The sequence below is a fragment of the Bombyx mandarina genome, chromosome A1, assembly GCF_030267445.1.
Source record: "Bombyx mandarina strain Sakado chromosome A1, ASM3026744v2".
Lineage (NCBI taxonomy): Eukaryota > Metazoa > Arthropoda > Insecta > Lepidoptera > Bombycidae > Bombyx > Bombyx mandarina.
The window spans coordinates 19,433,676-19,448,853 of record NC_143234.1 but is presented as its reverse complement, the minus strand read 5'-3'; the positions used below and the strand labels follow the sequence as shown (position 1 = coordinate 19,448,853).

Sequence of the window (15,178 nt, the reverse complement as noted above, 5' to 3'; positions counted from 1 at the left end):
ACGTCCCAAAACTTGGAAGCAAACACGTTCAGCTGATAAGAACAACAAACTTTAAGGGTAGCCCTTACCCGAAGGTTTATGGCCGATAAAAAAGCAGTCGAGCCTGTTTTTGGACTTGTCGATTACGTGGCGCCGCATAATTAATAAGTTCAATGGTTTCTTATATATATACATATATACATAACTATACTGAGACCTTAGAACTTATATCTCAAGGTGGGTGGCGCATTTACGTTGCGGATGTCTATGGGCTCCAGTAACCACTTAACACCAGGTGGGCTGTGAGCTCGTCCACCCATCTAAGCAATAAAAAAAATATATATACCATATATGTTATCGAGCAACACTTCCGGCCTCACATAATAATTTTTTTACGAACTAGTTAAGGTACACCCTAATGATTAGGAAATATAATATATTATGGAACTTATTATTGTCTTATAATATAATTAGTAATTTTATAATCAAGTAAACAGTTCATTCATATTTCTTTATACTTATATTATAATATTTTATTGGCGCCTTCCGCTTGACAGCTTCCGGCGCAATAAGCCTTAATGTTATTTATGTTACATAATTCGATATTATTAAATAATAATTGTACGTAAATAATCAGCAGAATAATTAAGATAAACAATGTTTAATATTACCTACTAAGTTTGTATTAAAATAGGTCAAGATGATTGATGATGATGATGATGATTGTATAAATACCGGCGGTTAGCATATTTCTGATGCATTCGTATTCTATCCGTCGTAACGTGTATTAAAGAGAATATAATATTTCGTGTGGATGTAAAGTGTCTCAATTGTCGCCGCCACCCTGAGGATCCCTTAATAAATATTTGTCGCTGCATCTTCCGAAGTCGACTAGACATTGAGAGCATGTATTTTTTTTTTTTTTATTGCTTAGATGTGTGGACGAGCTCACAGCCCACCTGGTGTTAAGTAGTTACTGGAGCCCATAGACATCTACAACGTAATCCGGAAATAGGCGGGGTGGTGGTACCTACCCGTGCGGACTCCCGAGAGGTCCTACCACCAGTGATTACGCAAATTATAATTCTGCGGGTTTGATTTTTATTACACGATGTTATTCCTTCACCGTGGAAGTCAATCGTGAACATTTGTTGAGTACGTATTTCATTAGAAAAATTGGTATCCGCCTGCGGGATTCGAACACCGGTGCATCGCTACACACGAATGCACCGGATGTCTTATCCTTTAGGCCACGACGACTTCAAATGTCTTGTAAATGATGCGTTATTAATAAGGAAACATGAAAAACGTCGATCACAAAAATACAACTATCCCTTACATTACCTACACCTTACCAGAGAAATATTACAAGAGTCTCGCATATGACATTTTCATACTTAGAAAGAATGTAGTGAATAATTCAAACGTCGTTTAAGAGCGAGGACGAATATATTCTTTTGGAAAGTCGAGAGCTTTGCAAAGCACTATATTTTTCTTATGAAATTCGGTGAAAGGGTCACGAACTTATCTGATATACTTATACATATTTTTTTAATTACAATTATGACCAAAAGTGAATCGATTGTTCGTTACTTCACTACATAGTATAAAACAAAGTCGCTTTCTCTGTCCCTACATCCCTATGAATGCTTAAATCTTTAAAACTACGCAACATATTTTGATGCGGTTTTTTTAATAGATAGAGTGATTGAAGAGGAAGGTTTATATGTATAATAACAACCACTAAATAGTGGAGAAATCAATAATAAATTACAGTTTCCGAAGCGAAGCGAGGGCGGGTCGCTAGTATGATATATTTATGATCACCACGCAATAAATCGACCAAGCCAAGTCGGTAGTTGCGGGTTATTTACATGAGTGTCCCAGGCTCGTCTTAGATATCGGGAGAAGAAGTGATTGCTCTTGAGGCGCATAACACCTGCCCACTGCAACGATACTGACTGACAACCACGACCGCTCTGACAAGAGCGATACGACAACAGCAAAAAAAAAAGACACATTGAGACAATGATAACTGATGAACAATAATTAAAACGCTTTTTCAGTTCTCGTGGTGAGGATGTTTTTAATTAAGTTTTTTTATTTATTTATATTGCTTAGATGGATGGACGAGCTCACAGCCAGGTCTTAAGTGGTTACTGGAGCCCATAGACATCTACAACGTAAATGCGCCACCCACCTTGCGATATAAGTTCTAAGGTCTCAAGTATAGTTACAACAGCTGCCCCGCCCTTCAAACCGAAACGCATTACTGCTTCACGGTAGAAATAGGTGGGGTGGTGGTACCTACCCGCGCGGTCTCACAAGAGGTCCTACCACCAGTAAGATTAATTTTTTTATTAAGTAATTGTAAGTAATTGATTAAGTTTACGATTACGAAGCCGATGGTAATACAACAATTATAATTTAACGGCCGTCTGGTGTAGTGGTAAGTGACATGGTCACACACAAGGGGGTCGCGGGTTCGAATCCCGCCAAGGGAAGATATTTGTATGATAAATATAAATGTCTTTTCCAGGGTTATGGATGTCTATTAAATATATGTATGTGTATAATAAAAATCTTACATTTATTTCCGTTATCTGGTACCTGTAATACAAGTTCTTTACGAACATATAACGGGACAAGTAAAAAAAAAAAAACATATTATATGAACACATTAAACATTTCTGAAGTCTTGACGAGGGCTAAATCTATTTAGAAATATACAACACAGAAACAAAAAAATGGCATTTTCCCTCCGTTTATCATTCGATTTCCCTTTTTCCTTTAGTAGATATTGAAGAGGTTTACCTGTTATAAATATTCTTTAGAGAACTAACAGTTTTTCTTTAGGCGACGATTTCTATCAGTCAACTCCTAACACGAGCAAAGAAATTTCTATTTACGGTTACTAAACAGCAAAAACACTTATCAAACATCATCTTTATGGACAAAGTGAATTTTCCACAGCACTTGTTAACTTCAATATCTCAAACAGTAACGCCACTTTGACGAGAACAGAGAGATAAGTATCTTCATTGAAAAATCTATTCAAAGCTAAAAAAAAAAAGAACGGTACCAATTACACGCGTTCAAACTTTTTTTCTAGTTAAATAGGCAAAAAAAAAAGTTGCAAACTCCGAATAATCTCTCCTTTTAACGCTCAAACAATCAAAGGGACTTCCTCGATCATTACATTCGAAGGCTTCGTTCGATCGCGCTAATTCACTCGACAAGAAAACGTACGCACAAAAAAAAAATACAATTTTATTTGAAACGTAACGTTCGGAAATAAGTACGATAAAAGGTAATGTAACAGATTCATTGTCTTGATTGCTCTTTGTATCGGAATCTTGTGATGTGCGTAGGTACATATAGGTATGTCGCTACATTCTTTTTCGTATAAATGAATCTTAATGTTCGAAGAGCTCAATAAGTGTGGGGTGATGTTATACAATATTACTATATATTATTATAGTAATCAATATTATTATATTACTAGTATATTAATATTAATATATACTAGTGGTCCCGCAGTAGTCGAGATTCTACTATAATTCATTGTAATTATATGTTTAAACATTATTAAGGTTCTATTGTCAAAGACTTATAGACTTCTTTATTCACAGATTTCGCCAAGACCACATTATAGACAAATAATATTCAAGATAAATAATAGTAACTTGTTCTCAATTTGACCACAGACTTTAAGCAATAACAGAAGTTTGACAATAAATAGAGTTGATATATGTGTGTGTGTGTGTCAACTACACAGTAGTGTGTGTAATGTTTTCTTATTGATTTAATGTATTAATAACACATAATTTTAAAAAAATATTAGCATTCTGCACTCCTTCTCTATATTCTCTATAAGTGTGGGAAATTTCATATTCCTTCATCCGTGCCATTTTTCGTAAAAAGAGGGACAAAGTTTTTTGCTTCACGTATTAATATATAGATATGACAGATAGGCATGTTCCATGGTGTTTTAAAATGATGATGATGTATTTATAGTAGAATAGTGGGGCAATTCGTTCATTAATTTTCCTGAATACAGTCTTTAAACAATTATTGTTGATTTGCGTTGAACTTATAACCGTTAACACAGTTTACATTAAAAAATCCTCCTCCCTGAGTCGCATTCCTCTTGTCTGAGGGTCGTGACCATCTCCTTATCATTATCCTTCTTTGGAGAATGTTTCGCCATCTTCCTCTGTTCTCGGCGGCGCCATCGTAGACTGTGGTATCCAGAGTGGTGCGGATTTGGTCGGACCTGTGCATTGGATTGCGGGTACAAGAACTTTTGCCTGCAATCTTGCCAGTTACTATCAAATTTGCAAGATTTTCACCGCTCTTTCTGACAATGTGACCGAAGAACTCAAATATCCTCTTGAGCCATATGGTAGAAAGCCTGGTTTAGATATTGAGCTGTCTTAATAGAGTCACGTTTCAGCACCATAGAGAAAGATTGAGAAAACCAGAGTTCGGACAGTTCTCATTTTGGTTTTAAAGAGATATTTTCTATGGAACATATTAACTAATATCAGTTAATATGCTCCAGCAGGTTTGCATCGATATAATATATCAGCAATGAATGAAAGAATATTTTTTAGTCATAATACAAATCAGAAGTACGTACTTAAGATCTTTTGTAAAATTCGATAATTTAAATTGTTCATCATGATCGTACGTGTTACGAGTTTATTGTTTTCGGAAATGTTTAATAACTTTTGGTCAAATAATTCCACAATTTACTTGTTTCATTCTAAAATTTGAAAACATTTATTTTGTGTTTCCGCAGCGTTCGGGAAATAACAGAAAACATAATATTCTACATAATAATATAACATACAAACATAATTAATTAGCGACCCGCCCTCGCTTCGCTTCGGAAACTTTAATTTATTATTGATTTCTTCACTATTTAATGGATGTTATTATACACATAAACCTTCCTCTTTAATCACTCTATCTATTAAAAAAAACCGCATCAAAATCCGGTGCGTAGTTTTAAAGATTTAAGCATACATAGGGATATAGGGACAGAGAAAGCGACTTTGTTTTATAGTATGTAGTGACAGTGATGCATATTGCTTAACGGTTTCAAATTATATTTGAATTCCACTTACTGTGTGTCACAATATTGTGTAATTTTATCGTCGTTCAGACAGCAAATACACCGAAATTACCTGAAAAGGAAAATAAAACACTTTAACGAAATTTGCTTCAACAAAACGCTCGCATGCGAAAGATTCACGGGAAATGAAAAAGATGAAGAGACAGGCATTTTTATCGTAAAAAATAACAAGAGTTTTAAAAACATGTGTTTTAAAAACAAACACAGCGATAGGAATCTTGTTTCTCGTTTATTACACTTGAAAAATTGTGTCGGCGGTGAGAAAATAAAATTGATATATCCAGTACATAAGCATTTCAAATGTTTATACAATACAATTTTTTTTGTGTAATGAATGGGTTTATATTGTGAGCCCGCTTGTATGGTACTAACGTACTGCGTATTTTTACCACGAAACAGTCATGGGGTTTAAACATTAAAGGGTTAATTGGAACATCAAAATCATGGTTTATTTAATATAAAGAAAGTCGTCGATAAACCACGTTTGGCCGTGATTTATAAATTCTGTATCATTAAATCTATTGTATAATAATATATATTTACTTATAATATTATATATAAATAACTCGAATGCTGACAAAAGTCGTGCCGATGGGAATGTTTAAATTTCATACAAATGTACGTATGTACATATTATTTCCATAGTTGTCACCGGCTGTAACACCCTTACTAATATTCAACTAATATTTTTACAAAGTTATTATGTATATGTACATATTTATTATTATTATTTTTCGCATTACAGTTAGAATTTTGAATGCAAGGTAAGTCAATACCCCTTTAGGAATAAAGGCGATAAGAAGATTTTCCGCCGAGCGGGTGATATTGCTCGGTAGACCAACAGTCCGAATGTTGATGTTCGGAACTTGTATATATGAAAGCTTATCTTGAATATGTCATAAGCGAGATTCCGGCATCTGTCAAATATCTTGTGCTCTGTGATGGCTATCGCCACACCCCAAAACATTACCCCTCTTCGGCGGTATGATCAAAACATTGGCTATGTAATCATAATCGAAAAACCTTTCGAATCCAAATTATTATTCTAGCACTTTTTCAATTCACATTTCATCTGCAGATATTTAAAAAAAGAAATCTCTCGTCAATCGAATCTTTTCATATTTTATAAATCCAACCGACCTTCGTTTCGGTTGAATGCTTGTCTAACTCGCCTCAACGAACTAAGCTTAATCGAAAACATTTAATTTTTTTAAACGTTCTCCGTTCCCTTTACGCAATGGAATTCCGTAAACGTCCGCTGCAATACATTGACCATTGAAATATTATGGAACCCCGGTAACCGTACTCGTCGAACTCGACAAAGAGGTCGACGTGCAACCTAACCCACGCATCAGCCCGCTGAGTTTCTCGCCGGATCTTCTCAGTGGGTCGCGATTCCGATCTGGTAGTAGATTCATTCGCGAATCAATTGCTCTTGAGTTGTTAGGTCTCCTTCGGAGGCGCTCGGGCAGTTGTCAGCAAATCTCACCCCTCCTGACTGAGCCTTTGCTCGCCCACCTGTCCTGGTGAAGCTGGAAAGGCCACCGGGCCACCAGTAATCTTTCATACATAAAAAAAAACATTTCTTTTTCTGTGTCTAGACTTTCATTATAAATAAACAAACGCACGTTCCCGAGACGGCTTTCAAGGGCCAGACGTATGAATTATTGCAGAAAATTAACTTCGAATTGTTCTCGAGAAATTGCTATCTAGCAATTTTCTTTTTCGACGAAACTAAAACTTACGAATGTATGCAGCACTGATAAGCTTATTCATTTATAATCTGTAGAAGATTTGATCAGTTGAACAGTTTAATGTATGTATTAAGGCGCGACGATAACGATGATATATTTATTATTTGTGAAAATAAATTATTAGAAGCCTTAACGATTGAAAACAAAACCTTATATTCTCTAGGATTTTAGTAATCTTGTAAATACTTAGTCTGGCCATAAATACTGTTACAAAGGAAAACAAAAAAAATCTATGACTAAATAACATTTATTACTTTTACAGTGTGATAGTTTAATACATAAATATAAAACAATTTAAAGTATAAAAAGTTTATTCGAAGTGGTCTCCATTAGCTGCAATACAGTCCTTTAAACGTTGAGGCCAGTTATCAATAGAAGCACGCACTCTTTCCATGGAAAAATTTTTCACTGCCAATCGTACGGATTGTTTTAGGGACTCCAAATTATCATGGCGTTTAGAGCAAGCCGTACTCTCTAAAACTGACCATAAATCAAAATCCAGCGGCTTAAGATCGGGACTAGACGACGGCCAGTCTTCAGCTGTGATGAAGTCCGAAACGTTAGTTTCCAACCAAGACTGCGTAGACCGAGCTTTATGACCTGGCGCCGAGTCTTGCTGGAAAGACCATTCTTGATTGTTGAACATGGTGTTGTTAAGGGGCTTCACTACCTTCTCAAGAATGGTATCTTGATACACTTGTGCCGATATTTTGATACCTTTTTCACAAAAGTATAGCCCAGTCACTCCTTCATAGCTAATACCCCACCAAACCATCACTGAAGTCGGATAGTGCCCACGTTGCACTCTGTCGACTAATTGGGAAGCTTCCTTCGAGCTTTGAGCATAAATACGGTCATATTGTTTGTTAAAATGTTGTTCAATTGTAAAAATTTTCTCATCCGTAAACAAATTTTTTCTATGACCTCCCTTTGCGGATCGCTTCAGTAGTTGTTTCGATTTTACCACCCTATTCTCTTTTAAATTATCAGTTAAGAAATGACCAGTACGTCTCTTAAAGGCTGCAAGTCCTAAGTCATCTTTTAAAATACGCGACATGGTTCTAGGTGCTATCTTCGAGATAAAATATTTTGTTTTCGGACAGGATTTCTTCGAATTCTTTCCTTTACTGCTTTGACCACCTTTTTCGTACGAAGACTACGTGGACGGCCAGATCTTTTTCTGTCACAAATAGAGGAGGTCTCATTGCACCTATTAATAGCCCGGTACACAAACATTTTACTAATACCAAGCGTATGGAGAGTTTTAAAAATTGCATTTGGCTCCATACCTACTTTGTGTAATGCAATCACAGCGATTCGGTTCTCTTTATCACCCCACTCCATTTTGATATCGCAAAATATTGTACAATGTATTGGCGCCAAAATGAGAAAACTCAATGAGTAATAATATTTTTTTTTTTTATTGCTTAGATGGATGGACGAGCTCACAGCCCATCTGGTGTTAAGTGGTTACTGGAGCCCATAGACATCTACAACGTAAATGCGCCACCCACCTCGAGATATAAGTTCTAAGATCTCAGTATAGTTACAACGGCTACCCCACCCTTCGAACTGAAACGCATTACTGCTTCACGGCGGAAATAGGCGGGGTGGTGGTACCTACCCGTGCGGACTCCCAAGAGGTCCTACCACCAGTGATAAAAATAAAAAAATGACAGATTCCAAATTCAAATGTAATATTTTGTTTATTTTCAATTGAATCAGTATTTATGGCCAGACTAAGTAGAACAATAAACATTGGCACTAGCACTCGCACTAGTGGCCGGTTTAATTATAATATTGTATATAAACATATCGTTGACCGCTACGTAAGTAATTACACAATTACACAAATTCGTTTCTCTGCTTGCACGCCAGACGATATTTCTAATTTATGTTTTCCATGTTAATTGGTAATATGGAAACGTGTTCAACGCAAGGGAGTCTCCCTGCGGCGTCTAGGGAGCGCGGCTTCCGTCTAATCACAGCTGACCTGGATAGGGTCTTTGTTCCGTCGAGAATGAGAGCTGCAAGCGGAGCTAATTGCGCGGCCGCCACCGACCTCTGGTGTGTCGCTTAGCAACAGAAAACTATTACATGGTGCGTTTTTATCAGAGCATCGACTAATACACGTAGAGGGAATATCAATATCAGGACAACACATCTTCTTCTTCTTATATATAATATAGGTCATATGTAACTTAATATTTTATTATACTTTATTGTATGACACACATACACAACACACACACACACACACACACACACACACACACACACACACACACACACACACGCACACGCGCACTCACACACACACGCACACACACACACACGTCTTATCCTTTAGGCCACGACGACTTCTGTTCCCTCACCCATGAGGATCGCGACCACATGTGACGTTCGTCCACTGTGTTCGATCATGGGTGACATGGACCGCATGGTAGACAGACTACCACCAAGCGCTTCTCTTACTAGATCTGACCATATGGCTACGAACTACGACACAGCAATTCATTTTTTTTATTTATTGCTTAGATGGGTGAACGAGCTCGCAGCCCACCTGGTGTTAAGTGGTTACTGGAGCCTATAGACATCTACGACGTAAATGCGCCACCCACCTTGAAATATAAGTTCTAAGGTTTCAAGTATAGTTACAGCGGTTGCCCCACCCTTCAAACCGAAACGCATTACTGCTTCACGGCAGAAATAGGTAGGGTGGTGGTATCTACACGCGCGGACTCACAAGAGGTCCTACCACCAGTAAAAGATCACTGTATTACATATTAATTACATGATCGCATTTTTAAATTATGAGTTGAGTTCATCTCTAATTATGTCACACCTTAATACAAATAAATGGAATATCAAGTGTACAGCGTAGTTAAATATTATTTACTACTAGCTGACCCGGCAGACTTCGTAGTGCCTCAATCGATAAATAAAAGACACATCAAGGGGACACATCAAAGGAAAAACAAAATTGTTTGTTTTTATATAATTCCGAGGTTTTTTATATTTTCTCACCTTTTAAGCTTTCCCTGGACTTCCACGAATAATCCAAGACCAAAATTAGCCAAATCGGTCCAGCCGTTCTCGAGTTTTAGCGAGACTAACGAACGGCAATTCATTTTTATATATAACTAGTCAGGTCATAAGTATTGTCACACAGTAAAAACTTTTCTTTTAGAATGCTGGCCACAAAAAAGTTTATTGAATTCGAATTTCGAATTGTTCATGAAAATAAAAAAGGTATACTTTTAGAATTTTACTCATTTTTAAATATGGAGTGGACGCTTAAAGAAGACCGTGTTGCAGTTATTGCGTTGCATCGTTGCGGTTACGCGCCAATTCAAATTTTTAACATACTGAAAAATATGAATGTAACTAAAAGATTCGTTTATCGTACCATCAAACGATACAATGAAGACTCTAGTGTAGATGACAGGTCAAGAAGTGGTCGCCCTCGGTCTTTTAGGACTCCAGCAGTGATAAAAGCTGTGAAGGCGCGAATTCAAAGAAATCCCAAACGTAAGCAGAAACTGTTTGCCCTTCAGATGGGGTTAAGCAGAACCACGGTGAAAAGGGTGTTAAATGAAGACTTAGGGCTTTGGGCATATCGAAGAAAAACAGGACATCGTTTGAATGCTCGTCTAATGGACCTGAGACTGAAGAGATGCCGCGGTTTGTTGAAGCGGTACGCGGGAAAAAAATATCGGGAAATTCTTTTTTCGGATGAAAAATTTTTACCGTAGAAGAAAGCTACAACAAACAAAATGATAAGGTGTACGCACACAGTAGTGAAGAAGCGAGCAACCGTATTCCGCGTGTCCAACGAGGTCATTTTCCATCCTCGCTCATGGTATGGTTGGGAGTTTCTTATTGGGGCTTAACAGAGGTACATTTTTGTGAGAAAGGTGTAAAAATGAATGCAGTTGTGTATCAAAATACAGTCCTGACGAACCTTGTGGAACCTGTTTCTCATACCATGTTCAATAACAGGCACTGGGTATTCCAACAAGATTCGGCGCCAGCTCATAGAGCGAAGAGCACACAAGACTGGCTGGCGGCGCGTGAAATCGACTTCATCCGGCACGAAGACTGGCCCTCCTCCAGTCCAGATTTGAATCCGTTAGATTACAAGATATGGCAACACTTGGAGGAAAAGGCGTGCTCAAAGCCTCATCCCAATTTGGAGTCACTCAAGACATCCTTGATTAAGGCAGCCGCCGATATTGACATGGACCTCGTTCGTGCTGCGATAGACGACTGACCGCGCAGATTGAAGGCCTGTATTCAAAATCACGGAGGTCATTTTGAATAAACTTTAGTGTCATAAGAATCTATGTTTTGTTAAGTTCATTTTGGTATATGAATGGTTACATAATGAATAAACTTGTTTCAATTCTTTTACATTAAACATGTGACAGAATTTATGACCTGACTAAGTAGAGATAATAAATAGGTCTGGGACAATTTACCAGTTTATCGCTTAATACGAAAGACAGGTCACCGTCAGAATCGAATATTAGTTAAAACTTTCTCATATTCATTAGAGGGGTTTTATGTGAACGTTGAATAATATATTAGAATTTATGTAACTTGTTGGCTGAGTTTCAGGAGTTAGGAGGTAAATAGGGTTGCGTAATCTTGGAATATCGCTTCTGAAAATTTAATATAGAAGTAGTTACAGAGACCTCAAACCTTATGTCAAGGTAATTCGGGAAACTCAAGTTGTGGTACCTATCTGTTCAGTGAACAGCTGCACCGAGAAGAGATCTATCCTGCCTATTTCTGCCGTGAAGCAGTAATGCGTTTCGGTTTGAAAGGTGGGGCAGCCGTTGTAACTATACTTGAGACCTAAGAACTTATATCTCAAGGTGGGTGGCGCATTTACGTCGTAGATGTCTATGGGCTCCAGTAACCACTTAACACCAGGGGGCTGTGAGCTCGTCCACCCATCTAAGCAATGAAAAAAAAAGATCGTTCCCTAAATTAAGTGGAAAATACTGTTATAATTATTCCGAATATACTATATTTCCTATACGCGATATTCTACGCAAATTTATTTATTATTAATTTGACGTAGACGGATTCGTAAGATACAACCGCGAAGATAATAAAATCGATAACCTAAATATATTTTTCTGGTAATGGAAGCATCATAAATAGCGGTTTAAGGTCGGCAACAGTGTGTGACCTTCTCTAAAAACGGGCTCGGAAAGGACGAAACACATCCTATATTGATAGCGTGGAATGTGTGAAGTTTTAATTTAAATTCAGTGACATTTAATAATATTTATTAAGAGGGCGTTTTTACCGAATTATACACATAGCGCCTGGCGGTTTCACTACATTTAAATTTGTGAATTTATAAGCTAGCTGTACCCGTCTGCTTCGCTGAGCATTTAAAATTAACATTATTATTTCTCACCCCCACAAAGATTCTCATCATTAACGCCCTCGCAACTGGTGTAGGGAGTCCCACACTCATATAAATATTAGCCTATTTATTAAGTACATGTATTTTCTACATGAATACCAAGTCTCAAGTCAAGGGGATGCATAGTTCAGTAGTTATAACGGAACATCAGTAAAAAAACCTGTAGATTTATATATTAGTATAGAGTATAGAAGTATAGGTGAAATACATTTTATCGGGTCAAGGAGTTGTTTGTGTTACTGTTACTTGTGTCTGTGGTCCATATACTACCAGTCGATTTATAAATCTGTTGGTGCGTAAAACCACGAACCAGCGAACACAACGTCGTTGATCTTACAGCAAATATACTCAATTTCAGCAATTAACTGAGTGTGTCGCCGGATCTTCGCAGTGGGTCGAATTTCGATTCGGTGCGCGGTGGTAGCTTCAGCCTGCCCTTGTTAGACTAGTGTTAGCAAAGTCACCAGGTTGAGCCTCATAAGCTCGGCTTACAAGTCCGTGAAATTAGAATAGCCCCTCGAGATTACTAGCATACAGCTGTCGCGGACATGTCTTTTACTACGCTAAAAAGCATGGTTTAATCCAAGCTACAAACTATTTTTGTGCCATTTTTACATAATCGCGTAATCAACAGCATACCATAAAAACTTTTATATTAACAATACTAGTGTAGATTATTAAGACTTTAAGATATAATAAAACAAACCTGGATTGGCAACTTGTAACATCAAAATATTAATTTCAATGCAAGTTAGTTATTGTTACTGGTGGTAGGACGTCTTGTGAGTCCGCACGGGTAGGTACCACTACCCTGCCTATTTCTGTCGTGGAGCGGTAATGCGTTTCGGCTTGAAGGGTGGGGCAGCCTTTGTAACCATACCCAGACCTTAGAACTTATATCTCAAGGTGGGTGGCGCATTTACGTTGTAGATGTCTATGGGCTCCAGTAACCACTTAACACCAGGTGGGCTGTGAGCTCGTCCACCCATCTAAGCAATAAAAAAATGTTTATATTCCCTTTATCCCAACTGAGAGCCTAGGAAGCCGGCTGCAAAGATATTAAGGAAAATTCTTAGACGTCTATTACATAGTACAAAGATGATGGACAGCGACTTGTTGTGTTATGTAGTACCTACATGTTGGTTTAACCTACAAATCTAAAACTAAACGTATTTAATAAGTTTTATATTGCCCCTTCAACGTACATGGGTACTTGACGTACAGAGAGAGAAATTAATTTTGCCCGAGAACGCATTCAAAAGCTATGAAACTCATGACTGAATGAAAATATGATTTGAAAACTGTAAGCGGGTTTCTGAGTTATCGTAAATTACTTTCATTGACTCGGAGGTATTTTCTCATTTTTTTATTATATTATAATTTTGCCTACCTATACGTGCCGCCTCACAAGATATACCCTAACAGCAGTAAAAGTCTTAGCATCAAAAATTTTAGTCACGATAACTAATTATGAAAAGATATTTTTTTCGAGGACTAGAAATTTCTTCCCTGTATCCCAAAACGCATGTGACTTTTCACAATAATCAGATGAAGCAACGTTAATCTTATGCAATATCCATAAAATGCTCAACACAAATTATAAAGGTCGCTTATCAGGCCAACAACGGCCTTACATTTTTACTGGTGGTAGGACCTCTTGTGAGTCCGCACGGGTAGGTTACCACCGCCCCGCCTATTTCTGCCGTGAAGCAGTAATGCGTTTCGGTTTGAATAGTGGGGCAGCCGTTGTAACTACACTGAGACCTTAGAACTTATATCTCAAGGTGTGTGGCGCATTTACGTTGTAGATGTCTATGGGTTCCAGTAACCACTTAACACCAGATGGGCTGTGAGCTCGTCCACACGTCTAGGCAATAAATAAATAAAAAGACGGTCCATCAACATCCTGAGCCGTATTAGCTCGCTACGATTCGGAAACTTGGAGCAATAGCACACGGATATCGTCCTACCCTCGTCTGCTTGTCAATTATTTACTGGAAAAATAACTGCGAACAGGTGACACGGGTACGAGACCGCAGAGCGCTACGAAACCCTTTCGAAACATGAAATTTTTAATTACAACTTAACGAATCTCGGGAGAAAACGCTCCGGTTGAATTTTAATTCAGAGTTCGTAATTACAGTTTTTATTAGCGTACGTTGCCTGAATTTTTTAAACCCGAACTGTCTCTCGCGTAAATGGAAGCGGTTTATACAATTGAGCGTCCTTGGGTGCTGACGTCCCGCATCCTTAATGGACTTTCTTGGTTACTAGCGCTAAATATGAGGGACGTTCACATACCGGTTTTAGCTCACGGAACTTAAAGGCTTCGCGCGCGGACTGTTAGGTATAAAAAAGCCCGACAACAGAGACGTACTAGTCGTCAAACTTCAATTCGAATAGAATTTATTTAGAGCGTAAAGAGGTGCAATCGAATCCAGCTTTTTTTTTGTTTAACTACCTATTCTAGTGACCTCGAGGAGTCATACTAGATTTACCGAGCGAGTGAGTGAGCTCACGGGGCTCTAACCTAGGAACGTTGTTAGTATGAGCTCTAGTGCTTCGCATAATCTACCACCGGATCGAAAACGAGACCCACTGAGAAGATCCGGCGAGAAAATCAGTGGGCTGTGTCTATGAGTTAGTTTACTCGTCGAACCCGTCGCTTACGACGAAGGGTTGACGGTTAACGGTGGCCAGCCCTTGAGGTACCTAAAAGCACCCGTATCCAGCGATGAGAACGTATTTATCATTTGTCCTCCAACTTATTTTACAATGGGCATGTTTCGAGCATGCCCGAATAGATCTCATGACTCATGGTGAACAGCGGCATACCCCATTCTGATATGCACGAGGAACCAT

The 15,178-nt window shown here is 38.0% G+C and overlaps 1 protein-coding gene and 1 long non-coding RNA gene across 2 annotated transcripts in view; both read right to left on the bottom strand.

Annotated features, from left to right (window-relative positions):
* The window catches only part of UBL3 (ubiquitin like 3), a 155,420-nt gene that overhangs the window by 70,428 nt on the left and 69,814 nt on the right, over positions 1–15,178 (bottom strand). The gene's annotated exons all lie outside the window — the stretch shown is intronic.
* Positions 1–15,178, bottom strand: part of LOC149499613 (uncharacterized) — a 54,715-nt gene that overhangs the window by 22,443 nt on the left and 17,094 nt on the right. The window contains exon 2 of the long non-coding RNA XR_016325602.1: positions 5,112–5,171. This is a non-coding gene — a long non-coding RNA (uncharacterized LOC149499613). The remainder of the gene's footprint in view (positions 1–5,111; positions 5,172–15,178) is intronic.